Here is a 16,084-nt window from a genome sequence, read left to right as displayed (position 1 = left end):
CACTGGCATTTACCGGATGTTTGTAACCATCCATCAGAAGATCCCATAGATCACCATCTAGACCAAGAAAGTAACTTTCCAGTTTATCTTTCCAGTATTCAAAGTTTTCACCATCAAATACCGGCGGTCTAGTATAACCATTGTTACCGTTGTGTTGCTCAGCAGAGCCAGATGTAGATGTAGACTTTGCAGTTTCATCAGCCATCTTTTACTGAAGCGTTTTTCTCTTCCTGAATCTTTTCTAAACACGGTTAAGTGCTTGCACCTTAGAACCGGCGCTCTGATGCCAATTGAAGGATAGAAAAACACTTAGAAAGGGGGGGTTTGAATAAGTGTAGCTTTAAAAAACTTGACCGATAAAAATAAATTGCACAGTTATTTTTATCCTGGTTCGTTGTTAACTAAACTACTCCAGTCCACCCCCGCAGAGATGATTTACCTCAACTGAGGATTTAATCCACTAATCGCACGGATTACAATGGTTCTCCACTTAGTCAGCAACTAAGTCTTCCAGAGTCTTCTGATCACACACTGATCACTCCAGGAACAACTGCTTAGATACCCTCTAAGACTTTCTAGAGTATTCTGATCCACACGATCACTCTAGTTACAACCTGCTTAGATAACCTCTAAGACTTCCTAGAGTATTCTGATCCACACGATCACTCTAGTTCCTTACAACTTAATGTAATCAATTCTAAGAGTATTACAATTGCTTCTTAAAAGCTATAATCACAAACTGTGATATTTCTCTTAACGTTTAAGCTTAATCTCACTAATATATTACAACAGCAATGTAGTGAGCTTTGATGAAGATGAAGATTCTGAGCTTTGAATAGAGCAGAGTTTCAGCAAGTTAATATGAGTTGTTTTGTTTAGAATCGTTAACCTTGCTTCTCATCAGAACTTCATATTTATAGGCGTTGGAGAAGATGACCGTTGAGTGCATTTAATGCTTTGCGTGTTCCGTACAGCATCGCATTTAATGTTATACGCTTTTGTCAACTACCTCGAGCCTTGTTCACGCTGTGTCTACTGACGTTGCCTTTAATAGCTTCTAACGTTCCTTTTGTCAGTCAGCGTAGCCTGCCACATGTACTTCCTTCTGATCTGATGTTTGTGAATACAACGTTTGAATATCATCAGAGTCAAACAGCTTGGTGCAAAGCATCTTCTGATCTTCTGACCTTGAAGTGCTTCTGTGCGTGATACCATCAGAACTTCAGTGCTTCTGATCCCTTGTTCTTCTGATGCTTCCATAGACCCATGTTCTGATTCTGCTTCGACCATCTTCTGATGTCTTGCCAGACCATGTTCTGATGTTGCATGCTGAACCCTTGAGACAAAGCTTCTGAGCGCTGAATTATGCATACTCTTTATATATTTCCTGAAAAGGAAATTGCATTGGATTAGAGTACCATATTATCTTAAGCAAAATTCATATTATTGTTATCATCAAAACTAAGATAATTGATCAGAACAAATCTTGTTCTAACAGTTTTCCTTAGACAGAAAAATGCATCAAACTCATACTCACCCCTAAATCACATAAAGCTTTCTCAAAATTCATTATGCCTATAAAAAGGGGACGAAAAAGCTCCCAGGATCTTTCAGTTTAGGAACCACCTTGTTTTGAATGATAGTGTTACACTCCTCTGTGAGCTCCATCGTACCATCATCGCCAATCTTCCTCTTATTCTTTAGAATCTCCTTCAAGAATTTTTCATAAGAGGGCACCTGAGTTATGCCTTCAATGAAGGGAATGTTAATATGGAGCTTTTTCTAGAGCTCGATAAACTTTTTGAATTGTTCCTCAATTTCCACTTTCGCGAATCTTTGTGGGAACGAAAATGAAGGCTTATAAGGAGGAGGCTTATATGGTTTTTCTTTTTCTTCCCTGGCTACCTCCATTTCCTTGGTTATTCGCTCACTCTCCTTCTCTTGTGGTGCAAATTCATTGTCAGTATCTTTCCTTTATCCCTCTAATCAGCAGCGACCTCTAACTCTTTCCGACTTTGCAGTGTCATAATATTCACATATCCTTTCAGGTTTGGCTCAGGCTATCCTAGAAATATTCCAGCAGAAGTAGAAATTTATTATTTGGCTACTTAAGAGATTTGGGTTTCAAGCATCTTATTGTGAGTAGCCATGACATCAACTTTAGATGCGAGCTGCCTTATCAATTCATTACTGGGGATATTTTGGTTCTTGAAAATCTCATTCTTCCAGATATGGGTCATGATAAAGTTCTCCATCATTACCTCAACAGGGGCACTAATTTGTCTGAAATCCAGGTGGTGTAACTGGTGGATGACTGGATGTAGAATGAGGGTTATTATTCTTCTATGAAAATTTGGATGATTCTTCCAACCAGAATTATAAGTATTTCAAATATGCATTTTTTTTCCTTTTCTCAAGGTTCTTGGTGTTAAATTATGCTTTAGTTTCATAGCTTATCATTGACTCTTGTTATATGCTACCACTATAAGACAAATGGCTTTTTTTCGTAGTGTTATAATTCTAGGTTATGTGTGGATATCACTTCATTCTCCTCTGCTCTATTCATTTTTAACTAATTTACATAATATAATTTAAATCTATTCTGAATTACATGCTTATACCACTTTATTTAATATCATTCCATAAATTCAAACAAAAACAAAGTCGTAAGGGTCTGGCTTTAAATAAATTAGAATTTTGTTAAAATACGATTTGCTTTAGCGTTTTTTAAAAATAATTATATATTGTTATGTATTTTTGTTTAAAAATTTTAAAAGATTTTTTCTAGAAAAAAAAAGAAGGAAACTTCAACTCTTTTGATAAAATGTTATTATGTATGAGAAAATCTCAATGCACCCCTTTGGAACTCTTAATTACCTGGTGAAATTCTATTTATTCCCCCTGCTTTTGTAGATGCTGTTGCACCCCAAAATTTGCCCTCTTTATACGTGTCATAAGTTAAATGACGTTTATTTCGTTGGCCAAAAATCAAGAAAATAATAAGGGAATTCTCATCCGAGTGCTTGAATTTATGGAGGTTCGATTGAGGATTAGTTGGCTTATATGTTGAGGTTTTCTCTATACCTCAAATACTTTCTTCCTCAAGGATTCTTCAATGCATTGGTGTTGTGGTGTTTTGAAATACAAGTGGGTGGCATGGGAGACTGACTGGTTCACTTGCTTTGGCCAATACCCTTTGCGGTTCTCATCAAATACTTGTTACTTCAATCACAAGTTAATTGGTATTTTGAGAATTAAGGTTAAGGATTCAAGGTTGTCATTGAAGTTTAGAAGCGAAGATTTACCAAGTGAACCAAGTTTCATCGAAAGGGCGAGTTGATTAGAGTTTATTGATTAATATTCAAAATTTCATTCAAAGTTCGTTACAAAAGAAAAAAAAATAAGATTCATTCAAGTTTCATACATTCCATGTGGAATTGGTTATTGGTTTGAGAAAGAGATTGGAATTAGAATCAAGAACCCATTCAAGATTCAAGTTTCGATTATGGTCATTACAAATATCCATTTTGTCAAGCCCATTCAAATCTCTATCCATATTCAAATAAAAAATATTCAGAGGACTATTCATTACATTCCAAATCCATTACAATTACAAAGTTCAGATGCAATCCATGTCACATATTATTACAAGAGCATTCACTCCATGTTACAAAAAAAAAAATTACACAAAATACTTGCTAAAATACGCCTAAAGCTAAACTTCAACTTCACCAATCTTTGTGACCAAGGCATCTCAAACCGGAAACTCGCACAAGCTATCCAATTTCATGTTGCTATACAAGCAAAACGCAGCCTCTGCTCTTCTCCAACAAACCAGTTCCATACAAGAATAAAACCAAGCTGCCAATTAACCGAAAGAGGAAGTCAGCAGCGTAATAAACCGAGCCGGTTCACTGATTGCATATCAAAAGGGAGAGACTCACATAACAAAAGAGGAGAGAACAGAAATAACAAAAGGTGGTAACCGATTTTGGAAACTCTCACCACCATGGCTCTCTCTCTCTCCATCAGAAGTTGATAACATAGCAACAGAAAACCGATTCAAGAATCTTCATCCTTCTCTCTTCGTCCACTTTGAATCTCAGAATTCTTCAACAGAAAACTACAAGAAAAGTTCAGAAAAATAAGAGATAATCCATAACAGAATCGAAGGAGAAAATCACTCAAGGAAAAAACGCAACAGAACCTGTAACAGAATGTAACAAACTCTCTCGATTCTCTCCACCTTCATCGTTCTCCATCCATCACGATTGTTAGAACAAGATTTGTTCTTATCAATTATCTTAGTTTTGATGATAACAATAATATGAATTTTGCTTAAGATAATATGGTACTCTAATCCAATGCAATTTCCCTTTCAGGAAATATATAAAGAGTACGCATAATTCAGCGCTCAGAAGATGTGTCTCAAATGGTTCAGCATGCAACATCAGAACATGGTCTGGCAAGACATCAGAAGATGGTCGAAGCAGAATCAGAACATGGGTCTATGAAGCATCAGATGAACAAGAGATCAGAAGCACTGAAGATCAGAAGATGGTATCACGCAACAGAAGCACTTCAAGATCAGAAGATCAGAAGATGCTTTGCACCAAGCTGTTTGACTCTGATGATATTCAAACGTCGTATTCACAAACATCAGATCAGAAGGAAGTACACGTGGCAGACTACGCTGACTGACAAAAGGAACGTTAAAGCTACTAAAGGCAACGTCAGTAGACACAGCGTGAACAAGGCTCGAGGTAGTTGACAAAAGCGGATAACATTAAATGCGAAGCTGTACGGAACACGCAAAGCATTAAATGCATTCAACGGTCATCTTCTCAACGCCTATAAATATGAAGTTCTGATGAGAAGCAAGGTTAACGATCCAAAACAAAGACAATTCAAATTAACTTGCTGAAACGCTGTTCAATCAAAAGCTCAGAATCTTCATCAACTCACTACATTGCTGTTGTAATATCTTAGTGAGATTAAGCTTAAACTGTAAGAGAAATATCACAGTTGTGATTATCGCTTTTAAGAAGCATTTGTAAACTCTTGAATTGATTACATTAAGTTGTAAGGAACTAGAGTGATCGGTTGATCAGTATACTCTAGGAAGTCTTAGCAGTTGGCTGAGCAGAAAGTCTTAGGAGTGAACTAAGCCTAGAGTGATCGTGTTGATCAGTAGACTCTAGAAAAAAGTCTTAGGAGTGAACTAAGCAGTTGTTCCTGGAGTGATCAGTGTGTGATCAGAAGACTCTGGAAGACTTAGTTGCGGACTAAGTGGAGAACCATTGTAATCCGTGCGATTAGTGGATTAAATCCTCAGTTGAGGTAAATCATCTCTGCGGGGGTGGACTGGAGTAGCTTCGTTAACAGCGAACCAGGATAAAAATAATTGTGCATTTTATTTTTATTGTCCAAGTTTTAAAGTCACACTTATTCAATCCCCCCCTTTCTAAGTGTTTTTCTATCCTTCAACGATAACCGATCATCTTGAATCTTCATCGCTCTTCACTATAACCGCTCCTTCAACCTACGCAATAACCACGGAGGATAAGAGAAAATTCAGAGAACAATCAAAACCTGGAAATAGTTACCAAAACTCTGGATATCATCTTCAATCTTCATACACAGCTTCATAACCGCAAGAACAATCTTCATCTCATCAATCCGCAAAATTGACTATCGTAACAATTTCTGCATCAAACACTCATCTCAGATTCACCACATCTAGCAATAACGTTTCATCAGCATCAACACGCGAAATGAAAAGAAGAAGAAAATAGAGTTGGATTTCTCATCGTCTTCATCGGTCTTGAAGAAGCACTGATCACTGTTCCGAGAAGAGATATGGTCGAGCGAGAGATTAGCTAGGCCGAGTAGAGATTCACGAAAGCAAATCGGAAACGAACAGAGATCGAGATGGAGCCGAATCGGAGTTTTTTGACCGCTGCAAGTTGCTCGACGGAGAGAGTGCAGTTCTCCGGCCGCCGTCGTACTCGTGAGAGGAGAGTGAGGGTTGAGATCGAAAGAGACGAAGAGAGATCGGAGATGAAGCGAGAGAGTGAGGTCAGAAACGGAAGGGATGAGCCCTCCGCCGTCGTGCCGTCGCCATTATTGCACAGGACTCGTTTCCGCTGCCACCGTGAGTTCACGAAGAAGAAGAAGTGAACCTCTCACGTAAAAAACCCTAAATTCCTCTTTCTGCTTATTTTCAATTTTTGCATTAACATTAGAATTAACTAGTTTTAATTGTTATTGTGATTAGTTAGAATTAATTGAGATTTGAATGTAGAAATCTGGTAGTTAATTGAGGTTAATATCAATCAGTGGACCATCAATTGAATCATGAAAATCTGGATTAAACAAAAATCTGAAAATTGAATCAAAAGAATCATTGTGGACTCAATCCCTTGGGCCAAGACCGAATCTGCTTCCTACACCCCATGAGAGCCCAATTTTGTGCAAGAAAACCTATAACAAAAACTCTGTTTGGGCTTCCCCTATGGGCCTTGCGCCTGTTATTGTTTGCAGCACCAGATTTCAGAATAAACTCCCTGTGTACATGGTTTTATATTTTTTAGACTTAGTTTTTTACTAGTTTATTTTCTATCTCTTTTAGTATGATGAAACATTGACATTTGTTAGATTTTGATTTGATAATAGAACATAAAAATCAAATAGTTTTGTTAATTTTTGCATGATAAAAAATGAATAAAAACATGTAATATTTCCTTGTTAGAATTTTAATATTTTGCACATAGTTTAGTTCTAATTCTTTGATAAATGTCACAAAAAACAATTTAATCTTGTTAGATTTTTGTTTAGGATTTAATTAGAATTTAATTTCTATTATTTTCTATGGCCGGTGCGCGTTTGTCTTATTATTACTGATTTGGTTGTTGAGATGTGCGAGGTACTTCGAGAGAGCCTTTAATTGTGATTCGTTTGCTTCGTGTTCCACTTTATTTGTGGGACATGAATTCGATTCCGTTGCGATTGATTTGCATCGTGTTCCACTTTATTTGTGGGACACGAATTTATTCCCGATGCGATTCACCTGATCTCTCATTCATTGAGATGTATATTCCTGTATTGTCTGGATTGTGTTTCTCTTGCAGGTTGCTTATGTGGTTGTGTTTGATACGCACTATATAGCGATTGTGATTTATTTTCACACCGCATCGCTTTGACGCTTATGCTGGACTCCTGGCTTTGCTGGATGTTAGATTACGTGAAGTTTCTTAGTTCTGCTTGCGTTGCTAGCTCATTGCGGATTTGCTATCCGTTTGGTATCATTCCCTATTCCCTTTTACTTCTTTCTGTACTTTATCGCTTTCTCGCATCATCCTATAACATGAGAAGTAGGACTTAGACATGCATCTGGCCAAGCCCTCGAAAGAGGCTCTGTTTTTGTTGGTGTGTTTATATTTGTGCTTTGCGGCAGGGAGTCACGGTGTAATAAGTCATATATGGCACTCCGTTAAGTCCTCATGGAAGGCACGTGGAAAGGGTTAGTAATCAACCCCCGCCTAGTCTCATCGAGTCCGTTCATTATGCGCATGCTACGCGTGGCTCGCTTTTGAACCTGCACAAGATCTTGTTATCGGGTATGTCAGGAAAAGGGTTCATGCAGCCGGACCCCCGCCTTTCTTATAGCTCGCGTCGCTCGACGTTGATGCTCGGTGTACGCACGCACCGTTTTCCTTTACGATCCGTGACAGCTTGGTTGCTGAGAGGGGTCCGCCCTTTTGTCTATGGCCCGATCATTTTCGCGAGGTCTAATGCTTGGTTGACTTGGGTTGAGCTGCTCCCCTTGGCTATGGCGGGACCGCTTTTCTACCATTCGGTCAGTACCGTTGGTTTTGTTTGCTTTACGAGCGGATGCTCGTTTGTGTGATATTCTTGTGTGCTTCCCCTTTTCCCTCGTAGGTTGATAGCTTAGCTTAGACTTGTACCCTTTGTATGATAACATTAGGTAGCAAGCTTTCCCCTTTAGCTTAGGTTTTCCTCATGCATTCTTTAAAACACAAACCACACTCTTTCATTTTCTTTTCTTAAGAGCTTGTTATTTCCGCTCCATTCCCAAGCATAAATCTCCAAAGGTCGAGCAGCGGAGTGTGAATGTAACTCGTTCACCTAAAAAACACAAAACAAACAGAAATTAGTTAGCCGAGCTACGGTAGCTCTGATTCTGCAAAACAGATACGTAGGCAGCGGAGTAGGGCCCGTGCGAGCATAACTCTTTCTTTTCCCTACATTCTGCATTCATTTTAGTCCAGATTAGCGTAGATTTGTTACACACCCATAGTTTTAGACACATGCGTGGATACCATCGAGTACGATGGGCGCGAGGGGTGCTAACACCTTCCCCTCGCGTAACCGACTCCCTTACCCTTTTTCTCTGGTCGTGAGACCGTTGTTTTGTTTTGTGGTTTGCTGGCATTCCCTTTCTTTTCAGGATAAATATGTTAGTGGCGACTCTGTTAATTTTCGCGGTAGCGACAGATGCACATCACGAAACACCTTTTTTTGGACAAAATTTGGTTTTTCCTAGAGGTGCGTCTACAAAAGCATTTTAAACTAGTGAGCGTTGAGAAAACTTCAAATTAATTCAGTTCAGGAATTTTTTCATAGGTACACCTATGGAATGACTTAGCGCTAGAATTTTCCGTAGATGTACCTATAGAACTATTTCATATAATTTGAACCATCATGATCACTTTCCCATAGGGATGACAACGGGTCGGGTGTGGGTTTTGCACAAACCAAACCCGCACCCGCACCCGAAATCACCACCCGAACCCAAACCCAAACCCAAAAGCTATTCGAGTGGAAAAATGACACCGACGCCCACACCCGTTGGGTTCGGGTTTTTTCACCCAAACCCGAAGCCGCAACAAAATACTATATATATATATATATATATATATTTAAGCGGTGTGATTTCGGGTTTCGGGTGCGGGTTTCACACTACCCAAATCTGCACCCGAAATATCGGGTGGCACTCGAACCCGAACCCAAATCCAATCAACTATGGTTTTCTCCCGTTGACTCGGGTTCGGGTGCGGGTGGGCTCCGACGGTTAGGGTCTGCTTGCCATCCCTACTTCCCCATTGTTGGTTTTCTTCTTCAACACTCACCTCCACAACCTAAAAATCCTACATCATCAATATCATTTCACTCTAAAACTCCAACTTTATGGTGTAACATATCAAAGGGAGCAAGAGAAGACAAAATTTCGGGTAAACATTCATTTTTATCCGTTGCGTTGTTCACATTATGCATCAAATTTCTGTAAAAAAGTGTAACGTTTCTTCAGTAGGTAAATCTACGAAACATGTTGAAGATGAACACATTCCGAAAGTACATCTTGTCATTCCCTAATTTTTGACCCGCGTTTTATGTGCCCACTTACATTTCATTTGAGAAAAAAATAAAAAAAATACATGTATGCGTTCATTTTGCGCGTTTTATTAGAGTTTCTGATTTAATAACTTTTTTATTGATTTTTATTAACACTTTTAGATTTATAATTTTAATTCTTAATTCATTTTAAGTTTAATTTGAATTTTGAATTAAAATTAACAAATCATTTTTTTATCATATTATTTTGTTATTTGTTTGTTTTTTTTTTCTTTTTGTATTAATAGGTGCAATATTAAAAGGGAGGTTCACTTGGGTCCAATTAATTCTAGTTTGCAAAAGCCCATTTATTATTGGACCACGATCCATTCCATACTTGTGTCCAAGTCCAAGCCACAATTTCTAAGAGTCCAAGCTTTGAAGCCATTAAGCCATTTGTGAGCCATTTGCAAGATAATCAAAGATTTCAAGCCAAATTTAAGTCAAGTTCAGTGGGGACCATCCATTTGATTTTCACGTTTCTACACATCAGTAAAATTCATTCAGAATAACAGAAAGAAAAAAAGAAGATATTTTGCAAAAGCTTCTGCAGTCACTAGGGGTGGACAAGAACCCGGGACCCGCCCGCGGCCCGCTATGTCCGATCCAGAATTGGTTAAAACGGACGGGTATAGATGGATGTCGGGTCAAAAGAGTGGTAACTTCGAGTTTACCTGGATTTCTCTGGTCGGTCTCAGATGAAAAAAATTGGTCCAACGAAATCCATAACCGACCGCTAAACTGTGAAAATATTCTAATCATAATTGCATTGTAGGTATAAGTAGGCTAGAGTTAAACTATGACAGTATTCAAATCCTAATACTAGTGTGGTAAGTATAGGTTACTTTGGTCAGACTTATGACTTAGACCATGTACAATAGTTTCAACACTCAACACCCACTTTTTCAACTCCCAACACTCCACATCATTTTCTCTTTCTTCCACCTAATAACTCAACATTCATTCAACTTTTACCATCTCCAATGGTTTTTCCCTCAACACCCTACCCCACCACTTTTTATTTTCATATTCTTATTTAAATTTTATTTTTATTTTTATGATTACATAAAATTACAATTATCGATTAAAATTAAATTAAAATAATAAATACTTGATAATTTATTTTTTAATTTTTTGTAATAAAAACAAAATTTATTTAAATAATTGGATACGATACAAAAGACACTTAACTTAAAAAAAAAAACACTAATAGAAAGATAATAATAGAGAAAGATAGTGAAAAACTTGGTTTTTTTCTGTGTCCAAATCAAATGAACCAAGTCTCTATTTATAGAGAAAAAAAATTCATGAATTTTGGTAAAAAAAAAAAATTAATTTGCAACGAAATAATTGAGTTCAAAGTATTAAATGGATAAAAATCTGGCCAGCCAATCAAGACCAGCCACGTCAGCCCCTGCGTCAGTGTACATGGTGTTGAGTTTTCTCACCATTGCACATGATTTTGCCATGTTGACTTCAATTAAACACACCATTGCACATGGTCTTACAAATTGTTTTTTCTTCGAAAACCATTGTACATTCACGTGTCTTTCATAATTGCTTTTTCTTTTTTCATTCCTAGACTCTATTTTCGATGTCTTCTTTCTCTCACTCACAAATTACACTTGCTTTGCTTTCCTCTCTCCTTTCTCTCTCAAGACATCACACAACATTTCACACCCAAACACTATTTCTAGTCTGATGTTCTTAATCTCCATGAAAGCTCTTTTCTATCACACCATTTTTATGACTCCATTAACATCTTTATATTCAAGTTTATTGCTGCTATGCTACGACAAGATGAAACATTATTTTTTACTAAATCTTCTTAAAAAATGTTCTCTATTCTAGATCTTGCTTCAAAGGGATATATGGTATTTAACAAATGTTCAAAAAAATGATAGCGTTGGTGTTTTTAGTATGAGTTTCTGATAGGAAGTTATTCCTACCAAACTAATAATCTAGGGTTTCTACTAGAAAACGGGAAGAACACTAAAATGAGTAAATAAAATAAAAAGAATAATGATAAATTTCATTTCATTTCTTTGATACCTAATGTCTCAATGAGACTACAATATATAGTACTTTTAATGATAATAAACTTAAACTAATGTCTCAATGAGACTACAATATATAGTGGCTCAAACACTACTAAAAGCCCAATTCAATCAAATATTCAAAATAAAATAACAACTAATATTATATTACTGTACTAATTAAAATATCTAATTGCACCTCCTATCAATTTCTCCCTTTTTGTTCGTGTTTTTAGTTTTTGATTCTGATATTTTCCCTATCTTTTTAAGTGCGTCAAACCGCTATCCGAGAAAACCGCCATCCGCCGTAACCGATATGTAAAATGGGCGGAAGTGGATTGATATATTCAATCCATCGGTCTTGAACGGTGGACAATTTTTGATCCAAAACCGTCTGCCGCCGACCGTTGTCCACCCCTAGCAGTCACGATTTCATCACTATTTCTAGCTCACCAATTTGTAACAAATCGGATTCCAATCTTCTCCAAATTTCCTCATGCCCTCACTTTCCTATTGCTATAAAAAGGTGTGCTCAGATCACAGAAGGGAGAGGAAAAATTTACAACGTTATGCTGCTGAAATCACTACAGCTTCCTCCTAACACATAACCTTCAACCATTCTTCAATTCACCTTCAAAATCTGCAAACAAAATCCAAACAAATCACTCTACAGTCCTAATTTCATGCTCACTCAAACTCATGAGGGGTTCAATTCATGAACTCTCTCTGAGTATGTGTTGAAGCTAAATCAACAACACTTTTGTTGCCTTAAGAGTGAAATTAAGAAGAAAAAAGGGAGAAAGATACGCAGTTATGCTGCCCGATTGAAACCAGAACAACTCTCCGTCATAACACCACTCAAAAACCTCCAAAACCTGCAAAAACAGAGCAACCGCATCACATAATCTTCATAGATTTTTCATACACTTCTAAATCCAAACCAAAAAAACTCATCATCAAACCTTCAACAACCAATCCGAACCTTCATAAATCGAAACGACAGTATCATCCATTCAGCACCACCTTCAAACAACCGACGTTCACCTTCAACACAACAACGTGAACCGCGCCTTCATCATCATTGTTACGGATATTCACCGATTCGCCATCATCGCAACATCCGATTCAACACCGACGGCAATAATGACCCGCAACAGCGCTTGTTCTTGTTTGATATAGGTGATTGGGTTTGAGAGCAAGTTTTGGTAAATGGATTTGAGAGTATTGGTGAGAGCTAAGAACAGAAGTGATGTTGAGAGAAAAAATCGTGAAAACAGGGGAAGAATAAAACGAAAATGGAGTGAAAGAGAATAAGGTGGGGGCGGGATGCTTCCATGTAGATCTAGGGTTCTTTTGTGTCAACTGGCTGATGGGTTAAGTGTGTTTGATGAAGCCCAATTCTGTTTTTTGGTATCACACCCCTGGTGGACCGCCACTCCCCTCCCCTGAATATCTTCAAATTATTTTGGGCCTTCATCTTCAATTGGTAGCCCATTTTACTTGTTTCCATTTATTTCTTTTAGTTTTTTTAGATATTACTATTTTGATATTAAAAATATATACAAAATATATTAATATTAGTTTTGCTATTATTTTATATGAAAAATATCAAAAAAAATTGTTTTAATGTTTTTACTTTTAATATATCTCTCTTCTTCTATTCCATTCTTTTTTTTTTTTTTAATCACAAATTTAGAGGTCTAATTCCTCTTTAAATTCAATGGACTTAGGGCGTTGATGGGATGAAAATCCTAATCCGCAATATTAAGTGATTGAACTTAAAGATGGAAAGAACCTTTAGTGTGATTCTATCTTTTTATTTCTTTTTATTTTGGTCGATGAAAATCTTCAACATCTTTGGAATTCTTTTGGATTCAAGATGAAGACGAGACCGCTACCTATTTTCTTTTCGTGCAGTATTGCTTTTGGAGAACGACCTATATATCGTTTTCTAGCATGCATTAGCACAAAGATTGTTGACCGGCCTCGTTGTAGGGTGACTTCTACATAAGTCACTTGGCGATCTGCTTAACATAGCGCAACATTTCGTGTCCCGAATAAAAAGATCAAACATGGAAGAGAATTGTATGCGGCTGATTTATGACTTATGGAATTTTATCGTGTAGTCGCTATGATTTTATCAAGCTTCTGATAAAGTTCCATTGAATTTAAATCCGAGAACATCCTTCACTCACCATCGATCTTTATTACTGACTTTGATAACATACTTGAAAAGTTTCAAGATGGTTATCTTTAACATCTAACAATTAACTTTAATTTCCGCACTTTATTATATTGTTCTTTATCATCTCTCGCTTTATGCTTTATTTTATTATTCATACGTTTATATTCCGCTATTTTCTCTTTGTCCATTTGGACGCTATGTTTATGTTTCCGCTATTTTCTTTTTGTCCACTTGGACCATACTATACTTTTGTGCTAAAACATTAATAAACAACTTAAAATCTAAAAAAATACATAAGGCTCTCTACGAACTATTGGTTACTATCCTGAGCATTTTGGAGACCTGGACTTGTTGGACTTAGTACCTCTGGACCCAGTTATGCTGTTGTTGTTCTGCTGTTATTCTGTTTGTCTGGAATTGGATTGTTGTTTGTTTGTGTGTGCAGGTATTTCCTCAAAAGCCCTTGATGGTTAATTCCAAGGCATCGTGATAAGGATTTCGCCCATATACAGCCGTTACTCTGCCCGATTTTCATTAGAATCTTATGATGCGAAGTGGTGCTAAAGACAATAAGTTCATCTGGATCCCCAAGTGGTAATGTGTTGGCTTAGTGTTGATAGTCCAAATGATGGAAAATCTACCTTGACTCTTAATGTCAAGTGTTGGCTTCATTCTGGTTAGATCGTTCTTTCCTTAGCTTTTATTTATACGCACTAGGATAGCCTCTTCATCTCCTCCCACTTCTTAAATTTTCAAAATCTTCTCCCTTTTTCCAAAACCTTCTTATGTTGGCAAAACCTCTTTTAAAAATATCTCTTTAAAACTATCTTTTGCCCTTGTTGGCATTCTTTCAAAGTTTAAACACGATTAAGTGTTGTAGTGAGTTGCGATACCCCACGATTTTGAGATTGATTGATATAATGGAATCTTTTCCACATGAGAGAGCTAGTGGCATACTCGTTGATTTTCATCCGAGTTGGAGCCCTTCTTTCATTTGTGATGCAAAGAATCCATTTGTTCTCATGATCAAGATCAATGGCTGAGTATTTCTCTCCGACGACGATAAAGTGTTTAATCCTTAAAAAAAAAACCTTTTCCCTTTTAAGCGGAACTACATTAGTTATGACTTCTCCATTGCACCGAGGAGGTATGTAGGCACAAGGCTTAATGCTTTGCCGAACTTATTTTAAAAATAAAACAAACCATTTTTTTTAGCACACACGACACATATTTTCAAAAAGGTTCCTGTGGAATACCACAGATATGAGGGGTTCTTAAAACCTTCCCCTTGTATAATCAACACCCGAACCCGAGCTCTCTTTTTGTTTTAAAAAATAAACTTTGGGTTTTCTTCGTTCTTTTCCCTTTTCCTTTGGAAACAATAAAGCGCGGTGGCGACTTTCACTGAAATATTGAGTCGAGTCAATCCTATGGCTTCGATCTCAGATTTTCCCCGCTACACATCTACAGAACATTTGTGTTGTTTTTTCAGCCGTCTTGTGATTTTGTGTTATTTGTGTTATTGTTTACAAATAGGTATGGTGCACCTCGATAATATCTTAAAAAAAATTGTTTCTTTAGTCGTTGTTTCTCCGAATGTTGAAAGGGTTTTTCGTATAGGCGGTATATGTCGGCGGTGACATTATTAACAAGCAAGAGTTTGATGATCGCAATAGTATGCTCACATAGATTCGTAGGAGTTCAACTAACCTTGGTTTTGGTGTGGTAATAGGAAAATCATATAATGGATTGAAAAGAAGAAACACTTTCGTAACAATGTGGTGCGAAAGAAGCGGGAAATACCATACTCTTCTAAGGAAGTTTAAAAGAGACGACATGGGTAGTAAAAATGCGAGTGTCTATTTAAAATCAGTGGTTATATGTTGGCTAGAAAGAAGTGGAAATTTAATGTTATTAGTGGTTTACATAACCATGATTTATGCTCAAAGTTACAAGGTCATCCTAGTGTATGTCGGCTCAAACCGGAAGAGAAGACATGTACTAGTGACATGTTCTTGAATCTTGTCCAACCGAAAAATATACTTGCCACATTGAAACGGAAGGAACTCGACAATGTATCAAATATAAGGCAAGGGTATAACATTCGGTACCGCAATAATAAGGCGATTAGGGGAGATATAAGTGAGATGGAACAACTGTTGAAATTGTTTGACGATAACAAATACTAGTCACAATACAGAACTTGCGACGATGGAGTTACGGCCTGATAAATTTTTTGGACTCATCCGGATTCGATAAAGTTGTTAAACACGTTTTCGATAATGCTCATTATCGATTATACGTACAAGACCAACAAGTATAGACTTCCATTAATTAAGATTGTCAGTGTTACATCCACTGAGAAGACATACACCGTTGGTTTTTCTTTTTTTGAGTACGAAAAAGAGGATAATTTTAGGTGGGCATTAGAGGTGTGTTGGTCACTTTT

General features: G+C 37.1%; 1 long non-coding RNA gene across 1 annotated transcript; it reads right to left on the bottom strand.

Moving 5' to 3' along the window:
* Positions 1–10,987: 10,987 nt before the first annotated feature.
* Positions 10,988–12,859, bottom strand: LOC131655372 (uncharacterized). Its single transcript, XR_009299747.1, has 3 exons — positions 12,413–12,859; positions 12,258–12,325; positions 10,988–12,090 (listed from the first exon to the last, which is right to left on the bottom strand). It is a non-coding gene; the product is annotated as an uncharacterized LOC131655372 (long non-coding RNA).
* Positions 12,860–16,084: the final 3,225 nt, after the last annotated feature.

The sequence above is a fragment of the Vicia villosa genome, linkage group LG3 (assembly GCF_029867415.1).
Source record: "Vicia villosa cultivar HV-30 ecotype Madison, WI linkage group LG3, Vvil1.0, whole genome shotgun sequence".
Lineage (NCBI taxonomy): Eukaryota > Viridiplantae > Streptophyta > Magnoliopsida > Fabales > Fabaceae > Vicia > Vicia villosa.
The sequence above is the reverse complement of the archived record's forward strand: the minus strand, read 5'-3'. Positions and strand labels throughout refer to the sequence as shown.